Source organism: Nelumbo lutea, chromosome 3, assembly GCF_056320005.1.
Source record: "Nelumbo lutea isolate HS-2025 chromosome 3, American lotus-T2T, whole genome shotgun sequence".
Classification (NCBI taxonomy): Eukaryota; Viridiplantae; Streptophyta; class Magnoliopsida; order Proteales; family Nelumbonaceae; genus Nelumbo; species Nelumbo lutea.
Window position 1 is genome coordinate 35,567,524 of NC_142686.1, and position 10,609 is coordinate 35,578,132.

Genomic DNA, 10,609 nt, shown 5'->3' on the forward strand with positions numbered 1-10,609 from the left:
TGTAACAGGTGAGGGGCAACACAGCTCCTACCATATCGGACAAAAGTCTCTTGACTCAGATCTAGACTCTAAAAACTCAAAGGTTTTAAAAATTGATTTGGAAATGGATCGGTTTTTATGTTAGCAGTTTGATTGTCCGGATCAAATGATTCAAAGCGTTTCAACAATTAAAAATCCCATCTTTTTGGATAAAAATGATAACGGTAAAATGGATATAAATGTTATGAGGAGAATGAGAACGAGAGTGAAAAAAAAGGTTCTGTCAACTGAAAGAAAAAAAAAAGAAACAGAGAGGAAAAGGCAGAGAGAAGGGTGACTTATAGCGGTGATGGCGACGGCAACTTGCAGTGGCAATGGTGACGATGATAGTAGAGCTGAAATCTGTCTTGTAGATCTCTCATCTCCGAATTTGAGACATCTCTCACAGATCTTTAAATCTGAGATCTCTCAAATCTCTCTCTCTCTTAGAGATTTGAGATTTATCTATTTTTCTCTGTTTTTTTTTTCTTTTTGAAAATTTTAGTAAGATAACAGTTCAGCACTAAAACAAAACTGATACCTTAATCGATTTCTGGGCCAAATGGTCCAACCTCCTAGGTCAACAACAATTTTAAAGCCATCTTAAAACTTAAATCCTGACTTCTAAACCTTAAGAGCCTGATTAGAAGGGCTTTTGCGTTGGTTGAGCTGCATTGATCGAGTTACTTCAGAGAAACTACGTGAGATAACTTCACTGAAAAATGGATTTTGCGGCTTTTGTACGTGCAATTCCGGCTTTCCAGATTTTTAACATGCATAGCTTCATCGTTCCAGGTTTCCCAGCTGATGAAACACCAGAAGCCATCACATGAAAACCTCCCAAACGGGCATTACATTCAAAACCCTAAAATCTTAACTCTACACCTTAACCCTAAATCCTAAATCTTAAAATCTAATTCTAAGCTCTTGAACCCTAAATCTTAGACCCCTAAACCCTAACACTATTGGTTGGAACTAGGAACTAAGGGTCCATTTGTTTTATAATTATAATCAGAATTAGAATCCTTTGGAATCGGAATTCGAGTGGTCTATTCCCCTTACCTGCTGGTTCAGACTGGAACCAGAATCGAAATCAAAATTGACTGAAATGGATTCTCATTCTCAATAAAGGAAAAAGTAATGATCAGAAAATAAGATTTTAATTCCACCCAACCAAACAATTGAAATCAGAATACACAATTTCGATTCTGATTCCGGACTGCTATTCCTACGAATCAAACGGGCCCTTAGTATTTTCCACAGGTGAGGTGGGGAGATTTATACATAATCAGACGGCCAATTCGTAGCCATCTCCCAAGTCCAACCCATCCATCTTTTCAAAACAATTGGATATCTGGATGGGATCTTATACGCTAGATCTAATTAATGGATTTTCCTTGTTTAAACATTTTTTTTTCGTTCTTTTGGCTCCATGGAGTAGCCCATCCCCCAAAACAATATCCCCCTTGGTGCACGTAGAATTCAATCAAGTCTCCCCTACAACCAGCAGGTGACCTATTGTGTTTCACGACAAGTGCTCCTAATTATGCATAGCTTTTCTTAAGCGGTGTAAAACTTTATTGATGTAAAATTTTATAAATGGAATTTCACACTGAACCGTTGAACATTGAACAACGTAATTATCGATGTAAAACCTTACTATAAGTGACTTTTTACATTGATTTACAATGTTAAACTCCACTCCACTCAAACGCTGACAATTCTGAACCGGTGGTGACGTTTACATCGGACGGTAGTGAATTTTTACACCGATGAGGTTTTACATATTAAACAAATGCAGCCTAAAAGCTCCATTTGCAAAGAGTAGAAATACAAATATATTCAGTGCAAATACAAACATCTATGTGTTTGAGCCGTAAATACTTGTATTTGCACTCTTCTCAAATTGAGCCAAAAGAAATGCATAAAAAGCCCACTTAGGTTGCATTTGGCATTTCTTATTTTAAGGAATTATCTTCTTTTTACAGTTAAAATGCCCCTATAAATAGAGTTTTTAACATAAAAAATGAGATAAGTTCTTAAAATAAGGAATGTCAAATACAAACTTAGTGGAGATACATGATAATTAGACCTGTTCACGGACCGGGTAGTCTGGCGGGCTGGCCCCTATCTGGCCCAACCCATTCTTAGTCAGGCTTGGACAAAATATTAGACCTGTGGGTTTGAGCTCGGGTTCTAAGCACCAGACTCAACTATTTTTTGGGCTGGGCTTGAGCATTTTCAAATAAACCAGGCCTGATAATATTATATATAATAAATATAAAAATTATATATAATAAATATAACGTATTAATTTATTAAATTATTATCAAATTAATATAATATTAATTTATTAAATTATTATCAAATTAATATAATATTAATTTATTAAATTACATTACAGGCAAGAGTTTTATATCCAAACCATACTTTGGGCTTTTTACAAAGGCAGGCTTGGGCTCAAAATCTAAGGTCTGTTAATAAAAAGCCCATTAAGAGGTGTAATGCTGATGGAGCATTTAAAGTGTTGCTTCATTTTAAAATATTGTCATTATAAGGTACACGTACATCTAAAAAAGTCAGTTCCCATCATTCTTGTTTCTTGATAATTATCTGAGATCACCTCCTTTCATCAAACTCAAGGCATGATCATTGCAATTTTTTAAATTATTTTTATTATTTATTTAATTAACAAACTGTATCTTTATTGTTTAACTATTATCTTAAATCATTTTTACTGTTAATAAAATATTCCTTTTGTCTTTGGTTTCTTCCTCATTTAACCTGATTCGTAAAATATACTGTTCATTCTCCTCTTCTTTATATATATATATATATATATATATATATATATATATATATATATATATATATATTATTATTTTTTTTTTTATCGCAAGAAGTAAAAGAAGCTATTGGGCCCATTAAAAAGAAAGATTTTAGGTGGGACCCAATGTATTTGGCCCATTAGCCCAAACTAGTGGGTCCAATGAGAAATGGGCTTAACCTTCAATTTTAGGTGCAATGGTCTTATAAGAAGAAAAAAAATGAAAAAAACCCTAAATTCAAATCTATCATTTGGTGGACAGATGGGCTAAATCTTGATTTGGGATTTAGTGAATCCCATTTAAAAGGCACACGACAGCTTTCAAGGCTTAATCTATCAATCAAAAAAAAGAAAATGATGGTTGGTTAATAAGCTAAATGATGCATGGGCTCAATCACTTTGCCAATTGGCGCTTGATCCCAAGTCTTGAGAGATAAATCCAATATGAAGACTTACCACCAAATTGTGAATTTAGTGGGCCTATTTGAACGATAATAAACCGAAGTGCATCACAATTAAAAGGGGAAGAAAAGTAAATGCTGGTTGGCTATCATGATTGACCGCATATGGTTGCTTGCCGAATGGGTTCTGATTATAATGGATCATGATCCAATCAATCTAGTGGGCTCCATTGGGATGACAATTTGTCACTTGCCATTAAAAGAAATCAGTAATTGCTGATGATTGTCTTGCTAAATTACAATAAGTTTTCTTTAGGCTGCATTTGTTTTAGGTGTAAATTCAGTTTTACACCGATGAAAAATGTGAACCAGTTTAGTTGTCGATGGAAATTGAGACCGATAGATTTTGAAAATTTACATCGATCATGTTTGGTTGTTAAGGTGTAAATTCTGTAAAAATTTACACAGAGGAGGAGGGAAGAAGAAGAAGAAGAAGAAGAAGAAGAAGAAGAAAAAGGAAGAGGAGAAGAGAGAAAGAGGAAAAATGAAAGAGAGACAAATGGAGAGAGAAAGGTCAGAGGTGGGCTCAGATCTGCCGCTGCAACTAGGCGGTGATTGAATAGAGAAAGAAAAAAAAAGGGGGGGGGGAAGAAGAAGAGAGAGAGAGAGAGAGAAATCACCGGTGCCGCTGCCACCCTGGGTTCAGATCTGCCGTTGCAATTGGTTGCAGCAACGATGACGGAACAGACAAAAAAAAAGGGAAGAAGAAGAAGAAGGAGATGAGAGAGAGAGAGAAATCACCAGTGCCAGTGCCACCTTGGGTTCAAATCTACCGCTGCAACTGGTTGCAGCAACGGTGACGAAATAGAGAAAGAAAAAAAGGCAAGAAGAAGAAGAAGAAGAAGAGAGAAGGAAAAGAGAGAGAGAGAGAGAGAGAGAGAGAGAGAGAGAGAGAGAAATCGTCGGTGCCGCTGTTGCCCTAGGTTCAAATCTACAGAGAGAGAGAGAAAGAGACATAAGTTTTACACCGATAATTTTGATATATATTTTAAATCAATTATTGGCGTAAAGAAATTCAAAAATCAGTTTTACATCGATTTAAGGTGTAAAATTGCACTCTTTCCAAACATGTGTAAAATCGAACCGGGGTGTAAAGTTTACCCATGTTCAATTTTCCACCCCAAACAAATGTGGTCTTAATGAAAGCAATTCGAATGTGAGGTTGGGTGGGATCTTCAAGTGAGGCCATCCAGAGAGCAATGAGACTAAATCTCTAAGAGAGGTGACCTGGGGGATGAAGAGAGCTGGTTTGTTTACAGAAAAGAGAAGATAAAAAATAATAATAATAAGAGAAGGAAGGGAAAGGACATGAAAATTTGGAAGAAGTATAACTCATGTGCCAATGTTGAAGTTTCAAATTAAATGTCGTTAGCCACATGTATGTTGACAGATGTTTAACTAAAATCATTTTCTCCTCTTCGACTCTCTCCAGCAATTCCCGAGTTTTGTTTCAACTTTTCTCGTTGCAAGAAGGAAGAACAAGAAATTTGGCTTCTCAACCATTGAAGCTTCAAAACTATTGCAGTCCTGTGTCATGTGAATCGAAGAATTTGGTCCTTTGAGTTATAGTAATCAAAGAAAGCTCTCATCAAATTAATGCAAACAAGAAATCTTCTATCCCACTTACAATTCTCAAAAAAATTAATTAGATTTCTTTGAACTTGTCTTCATTATTTTTTGTGCTCCAAATTTTTACACGAAACTTGTGTCAACAGACGCACAACGGTGAACCGAAATAGACAGGACGATCCAGATCCCTCGGAGGCCCGTTTACTACGTGCAGAGCCCATCACAAGATTCCCACGATGGCGAGAAGACCGATTGCTTGCATTGTTCTTCTCAGATGGAGCAAGTGGTGGTCTTGTAGTTGAAGTATGTACTATTGTACTAAATAGAAGATAATAACCAAATCCATGAATTTACAATAAAAGCATAAATAGATTTGAAATAACCCTCCTTCAAAGAGCGGACAACGGAGCAGGCAGGGAGTTGCAACACCACCCCATCAACCTAGTCTGGTTTATCTTGCATCACGATTATGATGCTCTTAGCTTCCATGGTAGTAGGTACCAGTTTCTTGAGGAGGGAAGCCTTCTTCTTGGTGCACATGTAGTAGACTTCGCTATACATGAAGATGACAATCGTGTCAGGGAAGCCATAGCCAAAAAGGCAGATGCGGAAGGTGGAGGATCCTAGATGGGGAAGGGCGGCGAAAGGGGAATTGTTGGCAAGTGGAGGGGTGTGTAGAGCAAGAAAACGTTAGAATCACCCTATAGAGATCCATTTCTTTCCTTCTAGCTCTAGTAAAATAAATTCAATCTCTTCTTGAGATCATGATCCATCGATGACAACTGATAAGTGAAGACCGAATTTTGAGGACTTGGAGAGTTCTTTGTTCAAAACCCTTGTGTTATGAACCGACATGATTGGCAAATCGATGAGAAAAAGGGGAAATGTCACAGAAACAAAAATTGGTGCCATTGTCCCTCAAACCATAAACAGACACGTGCTATGAGGAGGCGGAAGCTGCTTCCTGGCTACTTCCGAACCCTAACCCTACCAAGCTCATGGAAACACCGGATTTAAAAACCGGCATAACAGTCCCACTCACAGGTGGTGATTCCTATCAGATTTACACAAGTGGGACGAAGGGTGATATTGGGTTTTAAAAAAATTATTGTTAATGTGGTATCGCATGTGTATAGATTTTAACGATAATATTAATGGACGCTAATATTATCAATTAGCTAGTTAATTGTCAAAAATAGTAAAAATGGTTTAAGATAATAATTAAACAATAAGAATATAATTTATCAATTAGCTAAACAATAGGAATAATTTAAAAAATTTGCCTTAATATTAAATAACATTTTCATTTTTTCCACGTGGCAATATGATTAGACTTTATCATATGAAATGAAATACTGAACCCTACCTTGATCCGACCATCAATGGTACCCTCATACTCAGCTAAGGTTGTATTTACATATTTTTTTTTTTAAAGAAACTACTATGTCAACATTCAACAGGTCGGTTCGGTGCGGATCAACTTTAACCCTAACCCAACCCAACTCCTGGTTAAGGTTGACCCACTCCTAAACCTAGGTTTGGAGTTCTGTGGGTTTACTGACCCATTGGCAACTTTTGTGTGTAGGTGACATGTTTGTTTGTTTACCAAGTGAAGACCACTCTAGAATCCGGTTCCGTACTCAAGGGAATTCTCTCTTCAGGTCCAACCAATGAACGTCATGTTGAAAAATTAAAATTGTCAGGCAATTGGCAATTAAATACAATTGTACTCAAGGCTGCAAGCCTGCAGCTAGATAGTCCAATCCCAATGGTTGGGTTAGGGTTGGGTTTGAATTTTTCCAACCCAAGTTCATTTCGGGTTGGATTAGGATTGATTTCTTTTTCGAATATAATTCCAAGCTTAGGATCTTCAAATTGCAAATTGCATTACTACACTTATGATATGGTATGTGAGATCAAAGGACAATTTGATGATCCTAATGAATCTTCTGAGATAACCAAATAAGAATATTTGTTAGAGGTATTTTGGGTTCATTTGGTTCTTAATCGGAATTGGAATAGTCTATTCATCCCAATTGGGTTGGGTGGGTCGGGTTTTGGTTGGGTCAAAGGTATTTTGGGTTTATTTCGAGTTGGGTTGTCAAATGCTAGACCCTATTCCTAAATGTTCGGGTTAGGATTGATTCATGGGTCAATTTGGGTCATCCCAAAAAATAATTGAAATTTAAAAAAATAAATAAAAATTACATGAAAATGTCAAAATTAAAAAAAAAACTTAAAATTCTAAATATAAAATAAAAAACTTGAACATTTAACAAATTAAAGAGTAATCAATAAAAAGTAAAAACTAAATAGAAAAAAATTAAAGAGTGGAAACTTCTAACAATGCATAAATAATCTCAATTAGACTTGACAATCAGGTCAGCGGGTTGACCCATGACCCAACCCAGTTTTTTCGAGTTGGTTGGGTCGGGTCATTTCCACATTCTGATAGCTGGATATGAGACCCTAACCCCTGTTTTTGGGTCGGGTTGGGTTGCATGTTGGGTCAACTTTTTACTAGGTCTAATTGGAATCAACTGAAATGAGGTTCTCATTCCCAATGGAGGGGGAGGGGCTGGCCATTCCCTCAAATGGGAAAATGTATTTTACCAGGAATGGGAAACGGACTCCAATTTTACCCAATCAAATGGTTGATCCATTTTGGTTCTAATTCCAAACCCCTATTCGTTCAAAACAAAGGGACTAGCTTTGTTGCAAATCAAACAAAATAAGCCTCTTGCAATCATTAGCAAAATACTTGCAAACTTCACTGGTTCTTTGGTGACTGCAAGATTGATAAAAAGGTTGAATAATTTGAAGCAGGGAAAAATAGTAATTGTTCCTTATAAACATGGGCATCAATTGGTGAAGGTGTTTGCCCTAAACATGCTCTCAACCACTCTTTTCAGAACTAGACCGGATTGGACGGTCGGATAAAAAAAACTAGGAACCGCTCACCTGACCAGTTCAGTTTTCCCCCAAAACTACTTTTTCCCCCAAAACCGTTGATTTTGGTCAGCAATCCGCTGAACCGACCGGTTAACTATTCCAATTGTTCGAATGGTTTTGACCGTTTTCCTTTTTTTTTTTTGTCAAAATGGGCTGACCATTCAGGTCAAACAGTCAGACCATTCGAACCGATAACCAGACCCCTGACCGATTTAGTCACTTGTTCGTTTATAAAAACCATGCTCTCAACAGCATAGGTTGTTGGCCAAAGTTAACTCATTTAAAATTTAGTTGTGAATTAAATCATAATTAGTGATTTGTTTTCAAGTTAAAAAAAATTGGGAAAAAAAGGCAGCATTGTACCATTTGTCTCCCTCACTACCTTCTCCTTCAACATAGCATGCCAAATGATCAAAACTAAGTCCAACCAAATACAGTTCTCAACAGCCTAAATTCAAATGGGTGAAGTAGGCATTTTATTTTTTATTTTTATGTGATAAATATGGTTGAACAAGTGTCAAATTAGAGTTCGTTAAATAGATAGAGCATTAGCTAGGGATGTAAATGAATAGGATTGATTTCGGATAGGGTATATCCGAATTTGCACCAATAATGTAAATCATATATCAAGGCTGTGTTTGGTCGCAATGCAAATAAATTTGCACTGATGCAAAATTATGATATTGCAAACGATTTGAGTGTAAATTTTGGTCTATTTTTGTTTTAACTTTTAACTTATTTTGTTTGATTATAATATTAATGAAGTAAATTAAGACCAAATACAGCCTAAAGATCAACTTGATCTGAATCTGGCAACATAAAACCGAATTCGAATTCAAATCCAAATTATATCATGATCTGATCCATTTGCACCCCTAGAATTAAGACAAGTGCAAACTATGGAGATATTTAAGTACAGGGGTTGTTTGGATACAATGGCCCCTTTTTTAGATAGAATTTAAGGGAATAACATTATGAAGTTTTTATAAGGCTGCTGTGGGTGGTTTGATAGAAAATAAGAGAGAAAATAGGGAAAGTTGAGGAAAAATTTTAAGAAACTTGTGTTTTCCACAACTTTGTCTCTTCTACTTTTTATCAAGGCAAACCTAGCACAAGGAAATTTCTTTGAAGTTATAATCTTCAGTTATATACTTATATTGTAATTAAACAAAAAACATTTTTTAATACAAAAGGCTAGAACACTTCAAACACTCGTCACAACATGCCTCCACCAAACACATTGCGTAACTGTAGACGCCCGAGGCTGGACATGCTCCTCACATCAACATCTTAATGTGTCTCAGCCGCACAATGGGAACATCTCCTGTACTTTGTCTTGTTATTCATGGGGAGATGTTCTCCTAGAAAGTGGGATGGGGTTGTGAGGTGCATTGTGAGGAACAAACCCCAATTTTTTATACCCAGTTGTACCCTGTTTTGCCTCACTCCCAATTCCCTTGTAATGTGTAATATATAGGGGGTGTTCTTTTTTTTGGATTTTGAGAGGGGAAAAAGTAAGTCGATGGATTTTGGTTCTCACCAAGAATTTCATTTTTTTTTAGATTAATGTGGGGAACAACTAAAGTTTATTTACCTAAGTATCACTTTCCCACATAGGAGAAAAGTTTTTAACACTTTAGGACAAAAATGCCCCTTTTAGTAATGGAATTTTATGGTTAAAATGATCATTTTCTTTTTTTTTTTTTACTTGGAAAATAAAAGAACATGAATAAATACACTTATTTGGGTAAATATCTTCCAAGAAAAACTTACCCATATAATTACATTTACCTGCATAAAAAAGTGAACTGGGCCATAATGGAAAAATCTAATCAACATGTAAATGAATCCTTGAAGCTGCTTAAAAAAATGAAGTAAAAATACTAGTCCATGTAAATTCCATTTTCTGTCAAATCATGGAACAAGTGGCATGTCTAGGTCCCTAATATATTATAGGGATAATAGCATATAAGGGCAACTTTTGCGCCCTAATATTAGTAAAAGTAATATTTTTTAAAAAAATTTAAAAATAGGGTAACTTTTGAAAATATCAATAAAGGGTAGAATCAATGTTCATCTTCTTCTTCCTACAATTTATTCACAAGCACCGCCGCCTTCGCCTATGCCTCCGCCTCCAGCAACATTGCCGGTAGACCTATTCATGGGCTGGGTGCCCTGACGGGTCAGTCCGCATAAAATTCAAGCCAGGCTCAGGCTTTGCCAAAATAGCCCGGCCTGAGCCCGACATGACCCAACTTATAGTTAAACCTAAGTAAAAATCCTATGTGATGTCCATTTGAATAATTTTTTTGATTTAAGAAGGTTGTTGATTCACTTGTAGGCCCATTGTTCATTTAAATAAGGGAAAAAACATCTGAATTAAAATAGATAATGTTTATTTGAATAGGGAAAAATTCAAATTTCTTTTATTAGAACGAGCTTCGGGCTTCGGGCTTTTTATCAGAGCCGGGCTTGGGCCCAAGTTATAGGCCCGTTGGTCGGGCCGGGCTTGGGCCTAACATTTTTTTGTTAATAAAGAGTAAAAGCCCAGCTCGAGCCCGGCCCGGCCTGGCCCATGAACAGGTCTAGTTGCCAGAGGTGGGCGGAGGCAATGCTGGTGGTTATTTCTCCGCCCACCAGTGCTGCCACCACCTCTGTCTCCGCCCACCTTCGGCAACATTGTCGGAGGCAGAGGTGGCGGCGTTGGGCAGAAAAATAACCACCAACGTCGCCACCATCGCCTCTACCACCGCCCATTTAAAATTCATAAGAAAATGCTTTT